Raw genomic sequence first — 22898 nt, forward strand, 5'->3', positions numbered from 1 at the left:
GGAACTGGATACTGAGCGGAGTTTTAATTTATGAACAAAAATCATTTCACTGTGTGACCCAGGCTCTTAATTTTCCTCTCTGAATCTCAACTATTTCATCTCTAAAATTCATGTGAAACATTTTATCTCACCTGCCTTCCAGAGTTGGTCAGACAACCTCACAATGTATTTTCCTGGACTAGGTTCTCTAGGCTTTTGTGATCTGTGGGTCTGAAATTTAGGGTTAGAAATGTAACATTTCACTAAAGTGACGAGTGAAGAGCATTACCTGTGAATATACAAATGTCAGAAGCAACGGGTCTTTTTTTCTCTGCCTGTCAGCAATGGAGGCGGGCGGGGGGGGGGGCTGGGGGAGGGAAGGTCTCCACACTCTGAATACTGGTCACAAACATAACCGGGAGGTCGCATATGTGGATTATCTAGTCCTTTAGGACTGTCCGTGCCTCTGATTCTCTGCTAATACTCATAATACAAAGTGAATTATGTACTCTGACTTTCTTCTCCTTGTCTCATGTTTTCAATCTGGGAGAGGGAGGGAGGGAGGGAGGGAGAAAGAGAGAGGAAGCAACCGGTTCTCCTCTTTAAAATACAAAAAGAAAAATAAAACAATCCCATTAATCAACAAGGAAAGACCCAGACCCTTGCCATTCCCCTCCACTGTGCTTAAAATTGGAGCGCGCTGAACAGTGCCGTTTCAATTGCAAGGAAACGGATTCCTCCCCACCCTCCACAACCCCTTCTTTACTTTGGGGAGGCGCAGGGGCACGGAAGGGACATGCCCTTATAATGCCTTTTTGATCCAGGAGTTTTAAGAGGCCGCATCTCAGGGCCAGATGAATTGGCTGAATGCTGACTCTAGGTGTGCCGGGTATGAGGAATGCTTTGCAGAGCCTTCGAAAAGAATCCAGAGTATTTCTACAGAATGAATTACCTATGCTTACATTAGTGAATCATTTCGTGTGTGTTGTTGTTTTGACCCACCCTTTCTCTGGGATACAAGAGGCAACCTCCTGCGAGAGGGGGAGGAAGAGAAGGAAGATGTGTGAGCGCCCCCTGGCGCTCTCCCGTATTCAGGCGACTGAAAGGAATTGCAAGGAAAACATGGGTCTCTGTGAGCACAGGAAAAGGAAATAATTCGGTGGGGTCGCAGGGAGGGGGGTGTGGGGTGGTGGAGGAGGGCAAAGGGGGAAAAATGGGGACATCTGTAATAGAATAACAATTTAAAAATGATTTAAAAAGGGGAATAATATGGATTATTTCCTGTTAAAAAGCCCATTTCCATGCAGACGGGCAGACGGTTCTGATCAAGATCTCCTGGCCCTGGGCCTGGATTCTGTATGTCACCTTGTTAGTGCAGACCCGGCTTTATTACCTAATGTCATTTCTGTCAAGAGTTGGAGGAATTCCTCGCCTTGTCAGAGGACATGTTTACAAAGTAAAATTCAAACTGGGTAGGATTACTCTTGGAATCAAATTGGATTACGTTTCACCCAGAATTGTTCTTTGTGTTAGTCTACAGGGACTCATTTGACTGAACAGTGTTCACACACCTCTGTGTGCGTGTGGACATCACAGAGACGTACGTCATGGGACTTCAACATGAGCCCGCCTGACCCGTGAGACCTCTAATTCTAGACCATGTCTCTTATCCCAGTAAAATCCTATATGCTTAGTGGCTTCTTTACCAGCCAGGGTCAGAGACCCCTGTGGACTCTGGCCAACTGTAAAGGCTGCAGGAGAATTCTGTGCAGTCTACTGGAGAAATTCATTCCAGTAGAATGAATTTTTTTGGCCCTCAAAAATTTACAATATGTGTGTCCAGCCCTGCTCTGGATCCACACTGTGAGGAGTATACAAGATGTAGGAAATGTGCTCCCCGCTCAACCGGGTCAAATTGGCTAAGGGGAAAACGTCAGAGTTCATTACCATAGATGGGTCAATACTATCAGGATTCTTCCACCTGGTAAGTAAGCAGAGCTGTAGTGGCATTTAGTTTTGCATGTGTGATTTTGGTTGCGTGGGACTGTTGTAAAACCAGAAATGGATCTGAAGATCCCAATTCTTCTGATGGCCTCTGATGAACTCCTTCACAGGGAACGGAATCAGAAACACTGAGGCCCACAGTAAATTTTTTTAATTAATCCAGTCCATAATCTCCATGCATTCTGCTCCCTTGGTTTTTCTTTCTCCCAATGCACCACATCCCTCGCCCCTTTACCACTTTGCTTTGCCATTCCGAAGGTCTGCCCCGTTCCTTTCCCTCTACCCCAGCCCTCCAGTGTCTCCAATTCACTGAGTCTAAGGGGAGGCTCATCTCCTTCCTGACGGTTTCCACCTGTGCACAGTGTGCCCTTTTTCTAACTTGTTTTGCATTTACTGTTTGCACCCCACAATAAGCCCTGCTGAGGGAGAGCCCAGTAGGCTGGCTTACAAACTTGCAGGCTCCGAATCGGAGCCCATGGAGACAAGGCGATGGCTTTTGTTTCTGTTGTACCTTTACAGTACCCCAGTGTGCCGAGACCTTTCATAGTTTTCCGATAAAAAAGCAAATTGCAATCACAGTCCTCAGGGATTGTTTTAAATCTCAAACATTGTTTAAGTCTCAGGTCTCTTAAATGAAAAATTGTCAAATTAAGAGCCACCTCCAGGATTTTAATTTACATGTTAGTTGTGCTTTGCCTCCACCCCAAAAGAATTTAAGGTGAGCTTAAAATGGTATGAAAACTAGATAAGATTGTTAATTCTGTTCCTGCAATCTCTAAAATCATTGTGTTCTAGACCCCAATTTACACGATTAAGGGTTTTTTTCAAGGTAAAAGGCACACTTTCTAATATCTTTCATGACTATGTGAAGAAAAAAATCACAGATAAAAAATTTCAGAAATATTTTTGCGTCTTTATTGCACATCACACACACTTACATACACACTCACACTAGAACTGGTACTGGCAGTGAACATGGGTTGTTTAAAGTATAGCTATTCAACTGTCACATAAAGTGAAATCTATATTTTCTCTCCCTATATGACTATATATTTAACATCTCTATGCAAATGTGTGTGCATACATATGTATATGTTATATACACACACTCCACATTATTATTTCAAAGGGGATTTTGCTCCTTCTGGCTACCAGCAATAACTAGTCAATATTTACACTCTTGAATATCGATGATATCGTGCATACACAGGAAAGCTGTGGAAAACATCTCCATTTTCAAACAGAGTTTTAATTATATGTAAAGACTTCAATTGTTCACTATCTAATGTCATGGATTGGTCCTCACAGTGTGAAGTGCAACTGTCCAGGACCCCCACAGTATTATAAATAGGCTTCTAAAGCCCGGTTCATTGATGTTTGGCATAGAACGCTATTCCTCTGAGCACATATATTCCTTCTGTTCACCATTTTCATAGAAAAATACCAGGGCTGATTTTTTCATTCAAATCTCCAATTTATGCAGGGTTTAGACCACTTAATACTTAAAGCCTTTTTCAGATCTTTGTTTCCCTTTTCTGTCAGGTAGGTAACTAAATCTTTTCCCTCCATACAAATAAAAATTGGAGATTTAGCAGATTCCTATGGGGGAGAGAAAGAGTTTATTAATTATGTTGAGGATCAAATGATATGCTTCTTTGACACTAATGTTCCATCTTTCTTCACCCCAAGTATCCTATGGGACAACTTCAGAGCCTTTATCAGGGTCTAGATTACTGCAGTTATGGTTCCTTAGAACAAGAAATTTAATGAATGGCATTGAGTTGAAGAGAGATTTTGAGCTGTTTTAAGATTTAAGCTACAAGTGAAATGATTTTTTTAAAAGTATGTCACAGCGGTGGTAATACAAAACATCAAAAGATATAAGCACAATAGTATACATTTTATGAGTTTTAATAAATTGTTAATCTGATGAAACATAAATTTTTTCTTCATGACCCTTATCTGCACTTGACAAGCGTCCTACAGAAAACTTCACCCCATAAAGCAATTTAGAAGATATTGTAGAGATTCGCAGCAATAAAGAATGATTAGTGATCTTAAAAATTTTTACATTGACTTCCGGCCAAGATGGAGACATAGGTAGACACACTGTGCTTCATTGCAAAACCAAAATAAGGACAACAACAATTCAAAAACAAAATAACAACCAGAACTGACAGAAAATTGAGCTGTATGCAAGTCGGACAACCAAGGAGCTGAAACAGACACATTCATCCAGACCGGTAGGCGGGGCAGAGTCTGGTGGCTGAATGGAGAGAGGTCCTGGCACAAGAAGCCGTGACACTGGGCACACGAGGCACACTGGGGTGCTCAAGATGGCAGCTAGCAGACTCTGGATGCGGGGTGGCAGTGGGCAGACCCAGCAAGGCGGTGGCGATTGTGAAGTGAGGCACAGCATGCAAGGGGACTGGCTGACCAGGTGGCAGTCCCACATTCATGCACAGATAACTGGGGAGTGAGACAGACCTCATAACCCAGCGTACCAGCATGGAGAAATAAAGCCTCAAAACATCAATTGAAAACACCTAAAGGGGTTGAGGTACAGGGAGAGACTCCCATCCTCACAGGAGAGTTTGTTGGAGAGACCCACAGGGTCCTAGAATGTACACAAGCCCACCCACATGGGAATCAGCACCAGAAAGGCCCAGGTTGCTCATGGGAAGTGGCAGAAGGGACTGAGATCCAACAGAGAGTGGAGCAAGTGCCATTGTTCCCTCTCGGACCCTGCCCCCACATACAGTGTCACAACCCAGCAACTGGGTTGCTCTGCCCTGGTGAATACCTAAGGCTCTGCCCTTCAGTATGTAACTGGCACGACAAGACGAAAAAATGGCCAAAATAGGATAGATGGAAGCTCCAGAAATAATACAACTAAGCAACCAAGAGATAGCCAACCTATCAGATGCATAGTTCAAAGTACTGGTGATCCGGATGCTCACAGAATTGGTTGAATTTGGTCACAAGTTAGACTAAAAAATGAGGACTATGCTAAGTGAAATAAAGGAAAATGCATGGGAAACAAACAGTGCCGGAAAGAAAACTGGGACTCACATCAATGGAGTGGACCAGAAGGAAGAAAGAAACATCCAATCAGAAAAGAATGAAGAAACAAGAATTCAAAAAAATGAGGAGAGGCTTAGGAACCTCCAGGACACCTTTAAACTTTCCAGCATCCGAATCATAGGGGAACCAGAAGGGGAAGAGCAAGAGCAACAAGTGGAAAAGTTATTTGAACAAATAATAAAGGAGAATTTCCCTTTATTATTATCTGAATCTGGTGAAGAAAATAGACTTCCAGGAATCCAGGAAGCTCAGAGAATCCTAAAGAAGGTGGACCCAAGGAGGAATACACCAAGGCACATTATAATTATATTAGCCAAGATAAAAATGAAGGAGAGAATCCTAGAAGCAGCAAGAGAAAAGGAGACAGTCACCTACAAAGGAGTTCCCATCAGACTGTCAGCTGATTTCTCAAAAGAGACCTTGCAGACAAGAAGGGGCTGGAAAGAAGTATTCCAAGTCATGAAAGGCAAGGACCTACATTCAAGATTGCTTTATCTAGCAAAGCCATCATTAAGAATGGAAGGACAGATAAAGTGCTTCTCAGATAAGATCAAGTTCAAGGAGTTCATCGTCACCAAGCTCTTATTATATGAAATGTTAAAGGGACTTATTTAAGAAAAAGAAGATAAAAAACAAGTACAGTAAAATGATAGCAAACTCACAATTATGAACAACCCCACCTGAAACAAAAACAAGCTAAGCTAACAACTAGAACAGGAACAGAACCACTGAAATGGAGATCACATGGAGAGTTAGCAACAGGGGAGTGGGAGGAGAAGGGGGAGAAGGTACAGAGAATAAGTAGCATAGATGGTAGGTAGAAAATAGTTGGGGGAGGGCAAGGATAGTATGGGAAGTGTAAAAGCTGAAGAACTTATGACACATGGACATGAACTAAAGAGGGGGAATGTGGGTGGAAAAGGGTGTGCAGGGTAGAGGGGAATGAAGGGAGAGGAATGGGACAACTGTAATAGCATAATCAATAAAATATATTAAAATAATTTTTTAAAGTGAGGGGATAAAAAATTTTTTTACATTGACAATATTAAACCAAGTGCCTTATTCAGATTGAATTGCTCTTGGCTAGTCTCAGTATTGGTGCCTTTCTTAGGAGTGCACAGGTTTTCCAGGCTCTGTGTTAGGAACATTCTACTGGAATACAATTCTGAAACCACCCTTACTGATGGACGACAGAATAGTTAATATTTACTGAGTACTCACTACACACCACACATTGCACTATGCACATTCCATGTATTGCTGCTCTGGGTTTTTATAGCTATATTCTGGAGGAAGATACATTATTATGACTCCTTGAAGGATGTGAAATTTGGGGCATACAGGCTTAAAGTGATGTGCCCAAAGTTACCCACTCTGTACACTGGGTGGCTTATAAAAAATAGGAATGTAGTATTCACAGTTCTGGAGGATGGGAAGTCCAAGATCAAGATGCCAACAGATTCTGGTGAGAGCCCTCTTTCCGGTTCACAGACAGCACCTTCTACCTGTAACCTCACACAGTGGAGTGGGCAAGGAACTTTCAGCCATTTCTAAAAAGGGCACTAATCCCATTTATGAACACTCCACCCGCACCTTCCAAGTACCTCACCTTCTAACACCATCACATTGTGGGGAGGTTTCAATATATAAATTATTGGGGGAGGGGCACAAATATTCAGAGCACAGCACCTGCCTAGTAAGTAGTGAAGGTATGGAATGAACTATAGCAGTCCAACCTCATATTCTCTTCCTGTAAGGAGCCAGATAGTAAATATTTTAAGTTCTGCAGGCCATGTAACCTCTGTTACTCCTACTCAGCTCTGCTATTATGGTGTGAAAACAGTTGTAGATAGTATGTAAATAAATTGTGTGGCTCTGTTCCAGTACGTCTTTATTTAATAATTAAAGAAACAGGTAGGCCAGATTTGCCTTGTGGGCTATAATTTGCTGACCTCCGCACTAGCTTATTCTGCTGCCTCCTGAGTGCAAAGAAAACCCACTAAATGCACTGACTTTGGAGCAGGCAGGCTTCCATGCCAGGCCGGTCTGCTGAGAAGGTAAAAGCAATGTGAACTGAGACTGCAGAAACTACCTCTGACCTTGACATTTGACTCTAACCATCTTTGTTGGAGACTTCCAAAGGCTCCACTTAGAATATCGTGTACTTAGAGGAGTGGAGTCTTGAATTAATGCATGAGTTCTCATTATTGTTGCATTGTGAATTAGAATCACCAGAGTAAAGCTGGAGTCCATACATGCCGAGATTTTTGGTGTCCTGAAGGCCACTTACCCTCACCTATAAGACAACCTTCCTTCGTTCTGCAGGGACTATTGGACCCCCAAGTCGTGCTTACTTCCCACCCTGTCTTGTTTCATTGAACTTTTCACCTGTTGCCCTGGGTCAGGCTGAGCTGCTCTGGGGGCTAAGCTGCTGACTCTCTCACTGGTCCACTTAGGCCCGAGGATGTGCCTTTCACTTGCAAATCTCAATACCAAATTACCCAATTCAACCAGCTGGCCAAGTTCTTTGGTGCCAGCAACCTCTGGAATTCTATTTTCATCTCTTCCTAAACCACCTGTAACTACAGTTCATCCGTGACTACGTGTTAGAAAGTAGATACTATTTCTCCCTTTTCCCCCCGATTGGATGCTGGATTCTGGAGGACAAATTGAACTTCTTAGCCACTGAAACTTATCAGTGGCTGCCTGCCTGCCCCAGTGGATAGATGAAGGTCTAGTTCTCCATCCACTCATCTGAACCTGTCTGATGTCAGGTTATTGGCTCATGCTTGGTCACGGGACAGAGAGAGCTACTTCCCTACTTTCCAGCTTTGCCTACAATGAGATGTTTTCCTTCTTTCACACTCAAAAATTAAGTACTATGATCATAGAGTATAGTTATCATAAAAAAGTCACAAGAATTTGGCCTTACATTTCTATGAAATAGCAAAAAAGTGAGAATCCAGTCTGGGCCTAGTTGGCAGAATTACAGATGCAATTGGGTGAAAGAAGAAGTGAAGTGATAGTTGATAATTAAGAGGAACAATGTTTTGTCTCTTCTTTCTACCCAAACATCTTTTATAAAACTCAGTTTTTATCATACATCTCACTGATGCTTTTTGTGTTAAAGAACTCAGTGGAATTTTTAACTAGGAGGAAAATTCCCTGGTGTTGGAGTTAATCCTTGAAATCAATTGACAAGTCTTTTAAAGTCCTTTACATCAGCACAAGATGAAAGTGCTCTTTGGGTTTAAAGCCAAAGAAGTAATCCCTCGTCTTGTGTGTGACTAAAAAGAATGATTATAAGCAGTGATTCCATTCTTAAGTAGATTATAGTGTCATTGCAGAGATAAAATTAAGACATAAGAGACAATTAGGACAACCAAACAGTATGGCACTGGTGGTCTCTGAGTTAAAGTAGGAAAGGATGACTGAGCACTGGAGAAAGTGCTTTGCAGAACAGGTTGGGTTCATGAGTATTGATATAAGAGAGCCTCTGATGGCTCTTTCCATGCAGGGGAAGATTTCAATGCAGGTCCCTTGAGGTTAGAGGCTTCTTAATCTCTTCGTTAGCTCAAATTTTGGTCACCTGTCATGGCATCCCGTAGGCGCCTAAGAAAAGTTTATTTAGTATGAAAATGGAATTTAAGTGGTGCGAAATATGAGTTGGGGGAGATTGGAATCAGGAAAGAGACGTGAGAATCTGCCTGATGACCAGAAGTCTGCTTGGTTGTTTTTGCCAGCCAGGGCCTACAATGACTACCAGTAGTGGGTAAGCTCTAAAAATGTATTCACTTGATTGAATAAATTCGTCTTAGTCATTAATTAGCAAGCTTTTAAATCCTTTTAATATTCCCAAAAAATTGAACTCTGAATTTAATGCAAAGAAATAGACCCTCTTTCTCAAGTGAAACCAAGAAATGATTGTAAGCTCAACTTTCAAGGAAAGTATTGTGGTAGGAAAGCCTATGACCATGAGGATTAGACATATCACAGTAAGCACTTGGCTGCACCAGTTGTTTGTATGTTGTTAGCTGGGGAACTTTCACTCATGGCATTGTTCTGTGCCTCGGGTCTGTAACTTCAAAAATAGGGATACTGGTGTCTACCCAGAAGGCCTGTGCTAAGGATTATCATTTATAAAACAGCATGGACTCTAGTTCAGGACAGACCATTCATAGGTACTCCTTTCACTCTCCCTTCCCCTTCGAGTTGAATAAGAGCCTGGGCTCTGGGGAAGCCAGCGTGTGCTGCAGGTCCTGGGCTGCAGGACCAGAGCACCGCTGGATAATAAGCACCAGCACTGGGGATGCTCCCAGTGCGCAGGTGCAGACACCAGTCCCGAGCATGAAGGGCCTCTGCTGGCAAGTGAAGACAGAGCAGCTGTCAGCATGGAGTTAGCTTTGTGGGTGGAACACCCATCGTTATGGCTCAAGAAGCAAAAGGGAAGAAGACAGTAGTAAAAACAAAATCATCAGTTTGTGAGTGACGAAAGGCAAAAGAGCAAAAGATAGATCCCTATTGTTGGTCAGTAATAATATGTATGTGTCTCTAATTGTTGCAGTTATTTCATGGCATGTGAACTGGTGTGTTAACTAATAAAAATGGGTCTTAGTGAAGCTTTAAGCGAGCCAGCTGTGTTCAGCCGAAAAGGCTTTATTTTTCTTCCTCATGTGAACAAGAGGAGTGGGGCTATTTAATTAAGGAGAAAAGTGTTGGGAAAATTTGGGTGTGTTTTTATTACTGCAGTGGTGGGGGAAGCAAGTTTACCAAAGAACTGAAAGCAGATGCCTCTGTGTGGTGAGCTAAGGTTTCCAGAGGCTGTGTATTTCAGGTAGGAGCTTCATGCAATGATTCCCAGGCTGTTCATAAGGGCAGCAGTAGATGGAACAACTCCTGAAATTCAGTAGAGGCTGTTGCAACATATAGCCCACTTTTTTACTTCTGGCCTCTCTCTCTTCTCTTCCCCAGCCCTTGCCCTTGGTGCACAGTCATACTGAGAGCCTTTTTTGTTGCAATAGCTCCTAAGGCCCTTGGGTGTGCTGTGTGTTGGCTCACCGTTGGCTGGTGGGGCCTTGCCCTCCAAACAGCTGTGCAGGCTCTGCCCAGCCCAGGTGCCCCAGTGCTGTGCAGTGGGGCATCAGCTTCGTTGGCCATCACTCATGTGGGATCCATTCCATCATCACTACAATCACTCTCTGTCTTAGGAACGAAGCCACAGGGTGGGTCGCCAAAGCTCCAGAGACAGCACATAATGGAACTGGGATTAGGATGCAGGTTTGTGGCCTCCAAGGGTTTTTTCTGCAGGTCAGTCATCATCAGACAAAGGAGACAACTTCTCCATTCTTTTTGTCCAGGATGGCGCATCATAATATAGAAGAAGTGAGTATAGCTTGAAAAAACATTGAAGTCATCCTGGGCATCTATTGTTTTCATGACCAAACCACCAAAGATAATGCAGCTTGGCATCTTCCTGAGTAGGTAAGCAAATGTTGTAGGTGATACTGGTGCCCACATGACACGGTGACTGGAGCTTCAGAGGCATGAAGGAAGGTAAAGACTCAGAAATCCTCTGGATTCGCCAAGTAGAAAGCAAATGGTGACCTTTAAAAGCCTAGTTTCAGTTCTGCAGTGAAAATGGAAGCCAGGTTGCAAGGATTAAGAAAAAAATGGGTAAGGAGAAAGCGTTGGCTGTGAATGAGACGCCGAAGTGAAAGTATGGGAGGAAAGCAAAGTAGAGCCTTGGGCAGGATGGGGTCAGGGACCCAGTTTCTGCATCCCCCCCTGGCCTCAATTCCTCTGTCTTTCTCATTTAATGCAATGTGTTACTTAGCAGTTTATACTAAAAAGGTAGAGGAGTTATATTTTAATATATTAACATATTTAATATATTAATAGATGTTTTTCTGTCCCTGATGTAAGAACATGCTTTTACTTGTATTCTGGGACACCCCTTTCTGTCTGCAACCCTCAGAATTAGACACCTAGACAGTGAGTCACCTAAAACAATGGCTGAACATATTTGAAAATCTTCTGGTCTTAGGGTAAGTCAGATTTGGACGCATACTTGTTGAGCAAGTTTTTCTACCTTCAGAGACTAATCTAGTTCAAAGAGTAGCTTACAGATCCCCAAGGGCAGGGTGGAGGAGGGGGAGAAGGTACCAGAGAAATGGAGAGCAAAAGAGAAAGAAACCCCAGGTCTCCACCCGGGAAGGCTCTCTCTCTCCCACTCCAGGGAGGCACACAGAAGTCTGCTTAGTGACCTTAGTTGTCATGTTGCCAAAAGGTGAGGCCCATCTTTGGGTAGCCTTCAGTATGTCGCTACAGAGCTAGTTTGTGTATTCTCTAAGACTCTGCCCAAGGCTCATCTAATTTACAATAATCATAGGTGGGCGGGGGGGGGGGTGGCAGGTAAGATGGTGATAACAAGAAGAGGAAGTGGTTCCAAGATGGCACCCCAGGGAACTAGGTGGAAATCTTCCAAGTGCTCAGAGCTTAATTAATGTTTGTTGACTAAATAAGTGACCAAATGGATGTTAGATGAGTAAATAAAAGTGAAAATGTTGAGAAGTCACAAGAAGCCAAAGAGAGGGACCAAGAAGAGACAAAAGATATTTGAAGAGGGGAGGATGATTATTTAAACCTGGCTGAGAGGTAACTGGAGAAGGAGAGGTTGAAGGGCAAAGCTAAGTTGTTTTGTAGCCTGGAAAGAAGGATGGGGTGATAGATGGTGAGTCTTCTATATGCTGGGATAAAAAAAATGTTCTTTAGTAACCATAGTTAACTCTGAATTTATCTCCTTCATAGTTCCATTTTGGATTGTAATACATGCTCAGTAGAGTTGACAAGTAGGAAACCATCAAGATGGCATGAGAATCTGTAAAGATAAAGTCATGGGGTAATATTTTAATTCTTTCGGTATTCATATTTAGAAAAGCATGTCACTGTCATCGTCAGATTATTCTGTTTTATGGTCTGAAAACAGAATTGTGCTGTAAAGTATGCTTAAAGTGCCAGATATAACTGTGTGTTCTTATATGTCCAAGCGGTTTCCCATTTGTTTGTGCCATAGTTTTTTTCACTCTGGTTCATTTACTCATGGAATTGAAGGCATCAACTACATTATATGGAGACATCATGTGAGTTAACAGACACCTGAATGCGTATTTATGAGTCAGTGTGCAACACCAGCACTAAAGCCAGCTGGTGACCCTTTCCTGTCTTGTCCTGACCCTCTCCAACCCAAACTGTGAGATCCACGGCCCGCTTCAACCCCAGGCTGCTCTCAGCCTGGACCGTCTGTCTAGAACCCCAGACTCTAGCACGGGGTGGAGCTCTGAAGCTCTGCTTGGTTCTCCCTGGTCTCTTTCCCAGCAACTTAAAAACTTGCCTCCTCCCCAGCAAACATAGCTCGACCTTGTGATCTCGATCGGTGTCTGCTCCAACACCACTCTGTCCCAACTGTTGCCCAGCCCCAATCTGACCTTGTCATGATGCTTGCACACTGGCTTTGCACCACCGGACCACCCTCATTTGGGGCTGTTCTTGGCAGGTGAGGTAGGTCCTCCCCTCCCTCCTCATTGTAGCTCTCCCTTCCTTCACGTAATGTCTTGCTGAGATAGGTCTGCTGGCCTATCTCAGGCCAGAGTTTGAGACAGCCTACTCCGTTCCCTGACTCTGCCAGAACCTTGTACTCTTCTAATCCGTGTGAATACTGCTTTTGGCAGAGGGACTTCCCTTGGATGTACCTTGGAAGGGAAGAACGAGATCTTGCTCCTGTGAGGGCTGGCCAGGCGCTGGGCAGCCTGTGACTGTAGTGGGGCCATGAGCAGATTTCACTCTGTGGACGAGAGGAAGCCTAGTAAGAGAAGTGACATATGACCTGTTCATTACCCGCCCCTCCCCCCCCAAGAGCCGAATGCTCCGTGCTCAGTTCAGAGGAGGATGAAACTGGATGAAATGGTTTGGTAGGCTACATGCAATGTTGGTGCAAGAGACAGAAATGGAAATTAGTGTTTCTCAATTTTTTATTTTAGTCTTCAGATCGTGTTAATGAATTTTGACATACTTTTTGGTGTAAGAGGATATGGCATCTGGAATAGGACATGGTTTAAGAAAAATATTCTTTGCATAATACCACTCCTTAATTTAAGTATTTGGATTACTTTTGTTGTTAAACTGATTTCTCAATTTGCCTCATAATGTTGTATTCTCTGTACAAGAATAGCTGTTTAAAATATATAAAGACATCACAAAAAAGGAAAAGAACCCTTCAAACTGTTGTATTTTGGAGGCAAGTGAGCTATTTTGAAATCGGAGTACTGCGATCTCAATTTTTCAGCTTCAAGTCTGATATATGTTTAAAAGTAGTCAAAAATAAACACTTTATGGCAAATACAATGTCATTGAAAATTCAAATTTTTGAGCTGATAGAAAAAAATTGTGAATCATCAGTTTGTCAAATGTCAACATCAGCTCAAATTTGGGCTGACTTTTTATTAGGTTTCTGAGAGCTGGAGAAGCGGAGATCGCTAGATCCTGAGAGCGAACGGGAGGAGCAGGCGTAGACGGACTTCCCATTTGGGATAAGGGGCATCTTGCTGCTCAAATGAGCTTCACACGTTAGCCAGCGATCATCTCCTGGGTATCAGCGATCATCCTGATCCCCAGGAGATGCTCACAGTAGGAATACATTTCTATGCCGAAGCATTTGACAAGCCTTAGTTCCTGATGTCTCACACTCAAGCCTTACTTTGTAGTCACATCTGTTAGTTTAAAGCATTTTTAGTTTATTGAAGAAGGCTTCACAAAGAAAAAACAGATGATGAAAATCTCATCTGTCAAAACTGTTATTAAAACCAGTAACAGTGTGAAATTTTGTTTAAATTGAAAGCATCATTTATTTTTATCAAACATTTTATAAACAATCACATTTGAGAAAGATTTGGGGGACCTGGAGAGCCCTCAACAAAATGCAGCTCATTATGTCGCTTTGTTGAATGTGTGGTTTAGAGATAGGCAGGAGGCTGCTTCCCTCTACCTTGCGGGTGGCCAGAGGGGTGGAGAAATTACCCTGAGCAGGGCTCCCTGCCTTGACCAGGGAGAGTGGGCCGGGAGGGGGAGTGCGCTGAAAGTGGAGGGTGGGCATCCCTGTCGTGGTTTCAGATGGCAGGGGCACCCTCATTGCCCTTTACTGATGGATGAAGGGGGAACTACATGGCCTTTACCTGAAAGTCCCCAGAGGGCTTAGGAAAAAAAAAGAAAGAAAAGGAAAGAAAGCAGGTTCATGGGAAGAATGAGCAAGGTTGCTTTCTTTTCTTCTGTGCAGACAGTTTGATTTCATGCTCAGATCTGCTACTGATATCAAAGGGTGTTTCACAGCCAGGAATGAAAGACCGCCTTAAAGAGGGAGACAAGATGAACATCAAGTCCATTTAGTCGACTCTTCATTCAATCCAGATGTCTGGCAATGTGGAGACAAAACATCTGACACTTTGCTATTGTGTAGACTCAGCCTTAGAATATACAAAGGATCCCGTTTCACGTTCTTAGCTGTGTCACATACTTGGGCTGTTCGGTGTTAGCAGCTTTGAAAAAGAAAACGTGTCTCGAGGAAAGTAGAACCACGTAAATCTGAATGATTTGTTCACGTAGTGACTTTTCTTTTCCTTTCTCCAGGTGACACTATACTAAATTTGGCCACACTTTGAGATCTCCCCCTGGGGGCCACACTGGGCATGAGGTGCCCGAATGGGGGTGCACAGTGTTGAGAGGTATTCCAGATCCTCAGCTTCCCATTCACTCTCTTGTAAATCTATATCCCTGACTGTTTCTTTTTTCCCCTTTCTCAATCCCTCCTTCCATCATTTACAAAAGAAAACCTTACCTCTTCCTCATCCTGATCTCACTAGAAAATACTGCTCCAGATTGTAAAGACTGCCCCCCCCCAGCACACCAAAACAAAGGGGCTGCTGGGATCTTTGAAGCCCACGAAAAAGGAGATCCCAGCCTGTGTCGTAGCCGCCTCTTTCCCACAATATCAAAGAGGAGAAAGTGAAAATTCCACATTTACTTCCAAAATAGCAATATTATATTCTCTAGAAGCTAGACCGTACATTAGTGTTAAGTTGGCATTCATACTTCCTTGGTTACTTAGTCAGATTCCCAGGGAAAAACATTTTCATTCATTTCTGCCAGATGATTATATACTGTAAACCTCTGTTTTATTTTTAGCATAAGCACAAATGTCTTGCCCCCTACTGACCTCTTCTCTGCTAATTTATCTATTTATTTATTTTTGCTGCATACATTACAGGAATGTCTTTTAGGTTCGACTCCTAGAAGGAATGGACTTCACAACAAGGATTTATGCACCTTTTGTGACTCTGAACTTCCTGTGACCCAGTCCTTTCTTTTTCCTGTTGATTTAGTCTGATCCTCATATCATTCTAACTGCAAGTTATATTAAACTATTGGAAGAGTAAGTCCTATTCTCATTTAAGGAAGCATTTCCAGTAACTAATTGTTACATTCAATAATTTTTAAATCAAACTTTATGATATATTTCAACCGTTTGATCAGTTGTGGATTAATAACTGTAATGATATTCATTCAACCCAGAAAAAATGTTGGCAATAGTCTATAATTCATTTTGATTGCATGAAGTAAAATTGATTTAAACTTTTCAATTTATATACAAAATTTTGTTGCAGAGAAGTTTGACTAAATGATTAACAAAAGATTTCCGAGGGTAAAGATAAAGTCCCATGAGAAAAATGGCATGGAAATATAAGGTCATAGAGAAAACAATATGAACCGTTCAGGAAGAGTTTGTTCGTGTATTTTGTAAATGTATGATGGTGGATATCACATTCAGATTCAGGGGCCTGCTGGGTATCAGATAGCACATATCACCAGGGAAACTGAGCTGAGTTTTGAGAAACACCACATACAAAGATGGGGGCAGGGTTACACGAAACCTAACTGGGGCCCCAAGTAGGTAAGAGCAGCAAAGTCCTGTTCACTTTCTCTCCGGTGAGAGTCTCCCTCTGGTAGCTGCAGCCTTTGGTGGAAGATGGTGGAATTTCCTTCCTGCATTCTGCAAGGGAGGGAATCGAGAATGAATGCCCTGACCTTCCGCCCTCCCTGCTGTCTGGTTTCCTACCAGTGTCTCTTACTGGTTAAACCCAATTTAGAACTAGTGACAGGCCTGGGTCTTTTACCATGAATTATGTTACGATGGTAGCTCTAGGGTCTTTTTGTAGGTGTCCTTTATCAGATCAAGAAAGTTCTTTCCTATACACAGTTCTGAGAGCTGTCACCAAGAATTTCTGTAGAATTTTGTGACTTTACTTCATCTTGAGATATTTATGTTTTCAGTTTTATCCTATTAGTAAGGTACATGATATTAATTGACTTTAAAATGTTAGCTAACTTGCATTCTTGAGATAAACTATACTTATTCATGTAATATACATTTTGGGTCACGTTGCTTCTATTTGCTAATAATTTGTTAGGAAGGTTTGTGCCTCCATTTACGAGGAATTTTTCATTCTTTAAGGTTTCTTTCTTATATGTCTACGTCTTGATTTGTTACCAAGGTAATGCTAGTCTCATAAAATGAGCTGAGGAATATTTCCTTCTCTTCCATTCCCTGAAAGATTTTGTATGATACTGGTATTATTTTTTATTAACTGCTTTAAAGAATCTGCCATAATACCATCCAAGATGAATTTTTTTAAAAAATTTTTTTATTTATTTATTTTCAGGCAGAGAGGAAGGGAAGGAAAGAGGGAGAGAAATATCAATGTGTGGTTGCCTCTCATGTGTCCCCCACTGGGAACTGGCCCGCAACCCAGGCATGTGCCCTGACTGGGAATCGAACTGCGATCATGTGGTTCGCAGGCCCGCACTCAATCCACTGAGCTACACCAGCCAGGGCCTAAGATGAATTTTTATTTTCATTTTTGAAAAATTTAAATTATGAATTCAATTTCTTAATTAATATACATTTTTTCAGATATTCTATCTTTTCTCGAGGGAGAATTTGGCTATTTCATCTAGGTTGTCAAATTTATTGGCATATAGCTGTTAATATATGCTTTTATCATCTTTTAAAATTTATAATATCTGTCGTAATGCTCCCTTTGTCATTCCTCATATTGGTAATTCATGTGTGTGTTCTATCATTTTATTAATCTGTTTGTATTACCAGCTTGGTTTCATCAATTTATTTATTTTCTGCTTGCCAGTTTCCTATTTTACTGATTTCTACTCTTAGCTTTATTATTGTCTTTCTACTAATTGATCAGTTTGCTCTTTTTTTTGCCTTCTTTAGGTGGATGCTTCGATCATTGGTTTGAGACCTTTATTTTAATATAAACATTTAAATCTATAAAATTTCCCTACATACTGCCTTAGCTACCTCCATAATTTTGACATGTATTTTTATTTTCTTTCCATTAAAATAACTTTTAATGTTCTTTTTAAAATTTTTCTTTGAGTTATGGATTATTTTAGAAGTATGTTATCTGTCAAATTTTCAGGTATGTTTCTATTCCTGATTTCTAATTTGAATATATTACCTGATAGCACATATTCTGGAGGATTTCAACCCTTTTATTCACCAAGACTCTTTTATGGTCTAGAAATAATTGATCTTGGAGATTTTTCCACGTGTACTTGGGAAGAATACGTATTCTGCTGCTGTTGGGTGGGTGTCCTATAAATGCCAATTAAAACCAGTTGGACGATGGTCTTGCCCAGATCTTATGTCTTTACTGATTTCCATCCAGTTGCTCCATCAGTGGCAGAGAGAGGTGTGTGGAGGCCTCCAACTATAGTTGTGGATTTCTCATTTCAGTTCTTTCTGTTTTTACTTCATGTATTATAATTTGAAATCTCGGAATTAGGAGCCATATTAGTCAGGGTTCTTCAGAGAAACAGAACCATAGGAGACATAGATCCATAGAAGATTTACTATGAATTGGCCTTGCAGTTATGGAGGCTGGGAAACCTCATGAGCTACTGTTTGCAAGCTACAGCCAGGAGAGCCAGGGGTGCCGTTCACCCCCAGTCCAAAGGCCAGAGCACGGCTGAGCTGATGGCATAACTCTCAGTCTGAGGACAGGGGATGACGAGGTGAGATGTTCCAGCTCATGCAGTGATAAAGAGTCCAGTTCCTCCTTACATCCACCTTTGATTCTATTCAGAACCTCAACTGACTGGATGATGACCACCGATTTTGAGTGCCAGTCTCATCCAGAAAGACCTTATGTCATGCGCAGATTAAACATCTGGGCAGCCCCTGGTCAATCCAGTTGACACATAAAACTAGCCACCACAGAAAAATACATGTTAGGGTTGTGTCTTTTCTGTGTGTTTTTATTTTATTTTTTATTTCATCTTTGCTTTATTTTTTTCCATTACCATTTAGTCCCCTTATACTCCCCTGCCCCCAGCAATTACCACACGATTGTCCAGGTCCATGAGTCCTATGTCGTTTTGATGGATTGTTCTTTTTATCACTATTTAATACCTCTTTTTATCCATGGTACTGTTACTGTTATGAAGTCTATTTGCCTGATATTAATATATAGCTATTCCAGAGTTTTTATGATTAGTATTTTCGTGGTATGTTTTTTCATCTTATTACTTTTAATTATTAGTATATTTGTACTTGGAGTGAGTTTCTTGTAGACAATATATAGTTAAATCTTGATTTTTTACTCATTTCAGCAATCTATGTCTTTTAATTGGGGATTTTGAGCCATTTATTGTTAATGTTATTTAATATAGTCAAGTTAAAATCTGCCATCTTGCTATTTGTTCCTATTTGTTCCATCTTGGTTTTTAAAATCCTTTTCCCTTTACTTGTATTTTTGCTAATTTTTTGATGTTTCATTTTATTACCGCTACTGGTGTATTAGAAACATTTAGTGGTACTGTAAGGTTTACAATACACATCTTTCATTTATCACAGTCTACCTCTAAATCGTATCGGGTTGGCCAAAAAGTTCATTTAGTTTTTCTATACTATAGCTTTAGTAGTGCTTAATTGTCTCTAACTTAATTCAAAATAATGGTGTTAGATTGTATTGTGACAGCTGTCAGATCAGTGTACTTTAAAAAAAAACCTCCTCAAAACTGGTAAATTTTTGTGCAGCCATTGTAATATTGAAGATGAAAGAATGTATGCAATATTTTTGGCATATCATGCTTTATCATTTCAAGAAAGGCCAAAATGCAACTGAAATGCAAAGAAACAATTTGTGCAGTGTATGGAGAAGGTGCTATGACTAATCGAACACGTCAGAAGTGGTTTGTGAAGTTCCTTGGTACTATTGACATTTTGGCCAAATCATTCTTCGCTGTGGGGCTGTCTCAGGCATTGGAAGACGTTTAGCAGCACCCCTGGCCTCTCCCCACTAGAAGCCAATTGCGTGAGATGGCTGACATACTCAAAACACCCAAATCAATAAAGTTATTGGTGAAAATGGAAACCGCGCCTTTTGTTTTATGGAAAAAACTAAACGGACTTTGTGGCCAACCCAGTGTCGCACTCCTTCACGTGTCATGCGAGAGTCCTACCACAGCATGCTCAGTCTCCTGCATCTTTTTACTCTTTGTTGTCGTCCATATTATTTCTCTGTGTGTTATAAATCCTCTAGTGAGTTTTTGTTGTTTCTGCTTCAAACAGTCAATCATCTTTTCAAGACATTTTTAAAAAACAGGAAAAATTGTGTCTTTATATTTTCTAATAAATTTATTATTTTCACCGTTCTTCATCCCTTTTAGTAAAGTCAGTTTGCATCCGGTATCATTTACCTTCTGCCTGAAGAACTTCCTTTAATATTTTTGTAGTGAAAGTCTGCTGATAAAACATTCTCTCAGCTTTTGTTTTTCATAACATCTTTATTTTACCAGTATTTCTAAAATGTATTGTGCTGTGTATAACACTCTAAATTGACAGTATTTTCTTTCTGTGCACAATCTGGTTTCTGTTTAACATATTTTCTGATAAGAAATCTGACAGTGTTCTCTTTTGTTCCTTTTTCCTTAGTGTACATTTCCTTCTTCTTAATGTAAATTGCCTTTGCAATGTTACTCTCTTCACTGTTTTTCAGCCATTTGATTGTCACACTCCTTGGTTCCCTCACCCCTCCTTGCCATTGCTGCTTGGAAGTTTTGAACTCCCTGGAGCTGTAGATTTTTGTTTTAGCCAAATTTGGAAACATTTACCCATTTTTTCTTTACATACATATTTTTCTGATCCCTCATTCTACTTGCCTTCTGGGACTCCAAGTACACTTGATATTTTCTCAGGTTAGTGAAGTTTTGGGGGAGAGTTGGGAGTGGGGCATTTGTTTCTTAGTGCTTCCCGTAGAGTACTTTGTATCGTCGCATGGTCAAGGTCATTCATTTTGTTCGTTTGCTGTATAGTGTCTGATTTGTTAGTCTCATTCCGTGAATTGTTCATTTTAGATTTTGTGCTTTTTATTTCTAAAAGCTATTATTGTTCTTTTTTGTATTTTCCATTATGTACATGTTTTCTTTAAATCCTTGAGCATATTATACACACTTTTCATAGCTATTTTAACATCCCTATCTGTTAATTCCACCACCTGTCACTTGAAGGTCTGTTTCTATCAGCTGGTTCTTCTGGTATAGGCCACATTTTTCTGTTTCTCTGTTTGTTCATAATATTTGATTTAATGAGAAACACTATAAATGTATACTTCCGGGTACTGGATTTTTCTGTATTCCTTGAGAGAAAGTTAGACTTCATTCTGATGGGAAGTTAAGCTTCTTGTAGATCATCTCAGGGCTTCAACTTTTTTTTTAAAGCAAGTCCACATTAGCTTGTACACTGAGACTAATTTACACTCATTTGTAAAGCCCGGGCTTTCTTGAGTGTCTACAGAAATATGATGGATACCTATTCAATGATGTATTTTCACTTCAACCAGGGGGGAATAAAATCAGTCCTGTCCTTAAGTAAACTCTGGAATTTTTTTTATTTTACCAGTACCTGGTATGTAGTTGTTTTTTTCCAAGTTGTTCTCACACAAACTTGTGGAGTTTTATCCTGTACATGCATAGATCAGTATGCAGTCAAAGACTGAAGAAGATCCCTCTTCAAATTCCTGGAGACCTTTTTGTATGTAGCTTTTTGCTCTCTGATAGCCTACCTTGCGAATTTTAGCTACATCTGCCACTGTGAACTATAATCTCTATTTCTCCAACTAGCAATGCTATGAAGTTCTGCTTCACTTTCCCCTCTCCAGCCTGAAAGTTCGCCAGTGACTTCCAGGCAAAATGCTAGTGCAATTGAAGAAGTCACCTTGTTTTCTCTCTCTTTTCTTTTTCAGATGCTAGAGCCCTGTGCTGTACATGTCGTATATCTGAAGATACTTTTCTTACACACTTTATTTAGTTTTTTAAAAATTTTATTTTATGGCAGGATGATATATTTGAACCCCGGCATGCTCTTATGGTTAGAAGTAAAGTCCTTATGTGATTTTTTTAATATCTATTTTTATCTTTGCTCTCCTATCCATGCTGTTTCTATTTCCTCCCAAGTCCCATCACTGCCAAATCTCTCCCCAGTCACCTCCTTCCCGTCACCAGGGCCTTACTTTGGACCAAACTGACCAGTCCTCCAAATAATCACACAAGTGTTCTGCTCAGTTTTCCGATTCCGTTCCCCAAATCCAGCCATCACTTTGGCAGAATGATCTTCCTAAAATTCTTCTAACTGTGGTTTTAAAATCTCCTTAAGGCCTTCCTTGGCTCCACCTTGGCACCAGAGTAATCAAGCACTCTCGGACTGGTGTTCAAGCAGTTTGGTGTTCTTCTCTTTGGCTTCCGTGTCTCACTGTATCTACCATCATATCTCTTCATATTCCTTCCTGTGCAACCTGTTCTGCAACATTTCCTCTTCCCTACATGAGAAAATCCTTCCGAGTTTTGCAACCGAGACAAAATTGTATGTCTTTTACAATGCCCTCCTATAGCTCCCTTTATAAAATGATTCCTCCTGCCCCAAATTTTGGGAGTAGTTATTTTTTTTACTTCTCATGCCACTTTCACCTTGTATATCTTGATTGTATCATTCTCTGAACAAGTCCCATAGACATCAAATATTGATAACCGGTACTTTAATTTTTTTCCTGTTTTTCTCACAACAAATAATGGCAGTGAATTTCATTGACTTGGTGCCTAATGAAGTATTGCTGAAGAAGCTGTGGTGTAGGTTAACTTCTTCACATTTTAAAGTTATTATTTCTTTAAGTCTGCGGCCTTGACTCTGTAACAAGAGTCAAATGTTGACGTCTCACAAGATTTCAAAGCAGATTTTCAAAGCATGATACAGATTTCTGTATCATGGTCTGTATCATATCATTATTTCCATTTGACATCACGTATCATATTACTCATTTTATATAATAGACATAATTTTATTTTCAATTTATACTTAGTGCTTCTCTTTTCCCATCTTTTATTTATGCCCATATTTTTCTTTTTAGATGCCTATGCTTCTTTCTTGCTAGATTGTTAATTCAACATAAGCAAGGCTTTTATCAGCCCATCAGTACAGTGCTTTGTACATAGAATTAGAGATAATATAATAAAATTAAAGGAACTCTGTTTTCTGAAACACACACAAATAAAACACACAGTTTTATCTTTGGTTTAATGATGTTATAAACAAATATATATGTCTATGCACTTACATATATAAAGTATAGGCCTTTAGGTAGTGCTTCATATGTGTGCATAATATACCACATATCTGACATAAAATTACTCCAATTTTATTGAGCATTACC

The sequence above is a fragment of the Sturnira hondurensis genome, unplaced genomic scaffold (genome assembly GCF_014824575.4).
Source record: "Sturnira hondurensis isolate 20B ecotype Veracruz unplaced genomic scaffold, ASM1482457v3 Scaffold0001872, whole genome shotgun sequence".
Lineage (NCBI taxonomy): Eukaryota > Metazoa > Chordata > Mammalia > Chiroptera > Phyllostomidae > Sturnira > Sturnira hondurensis.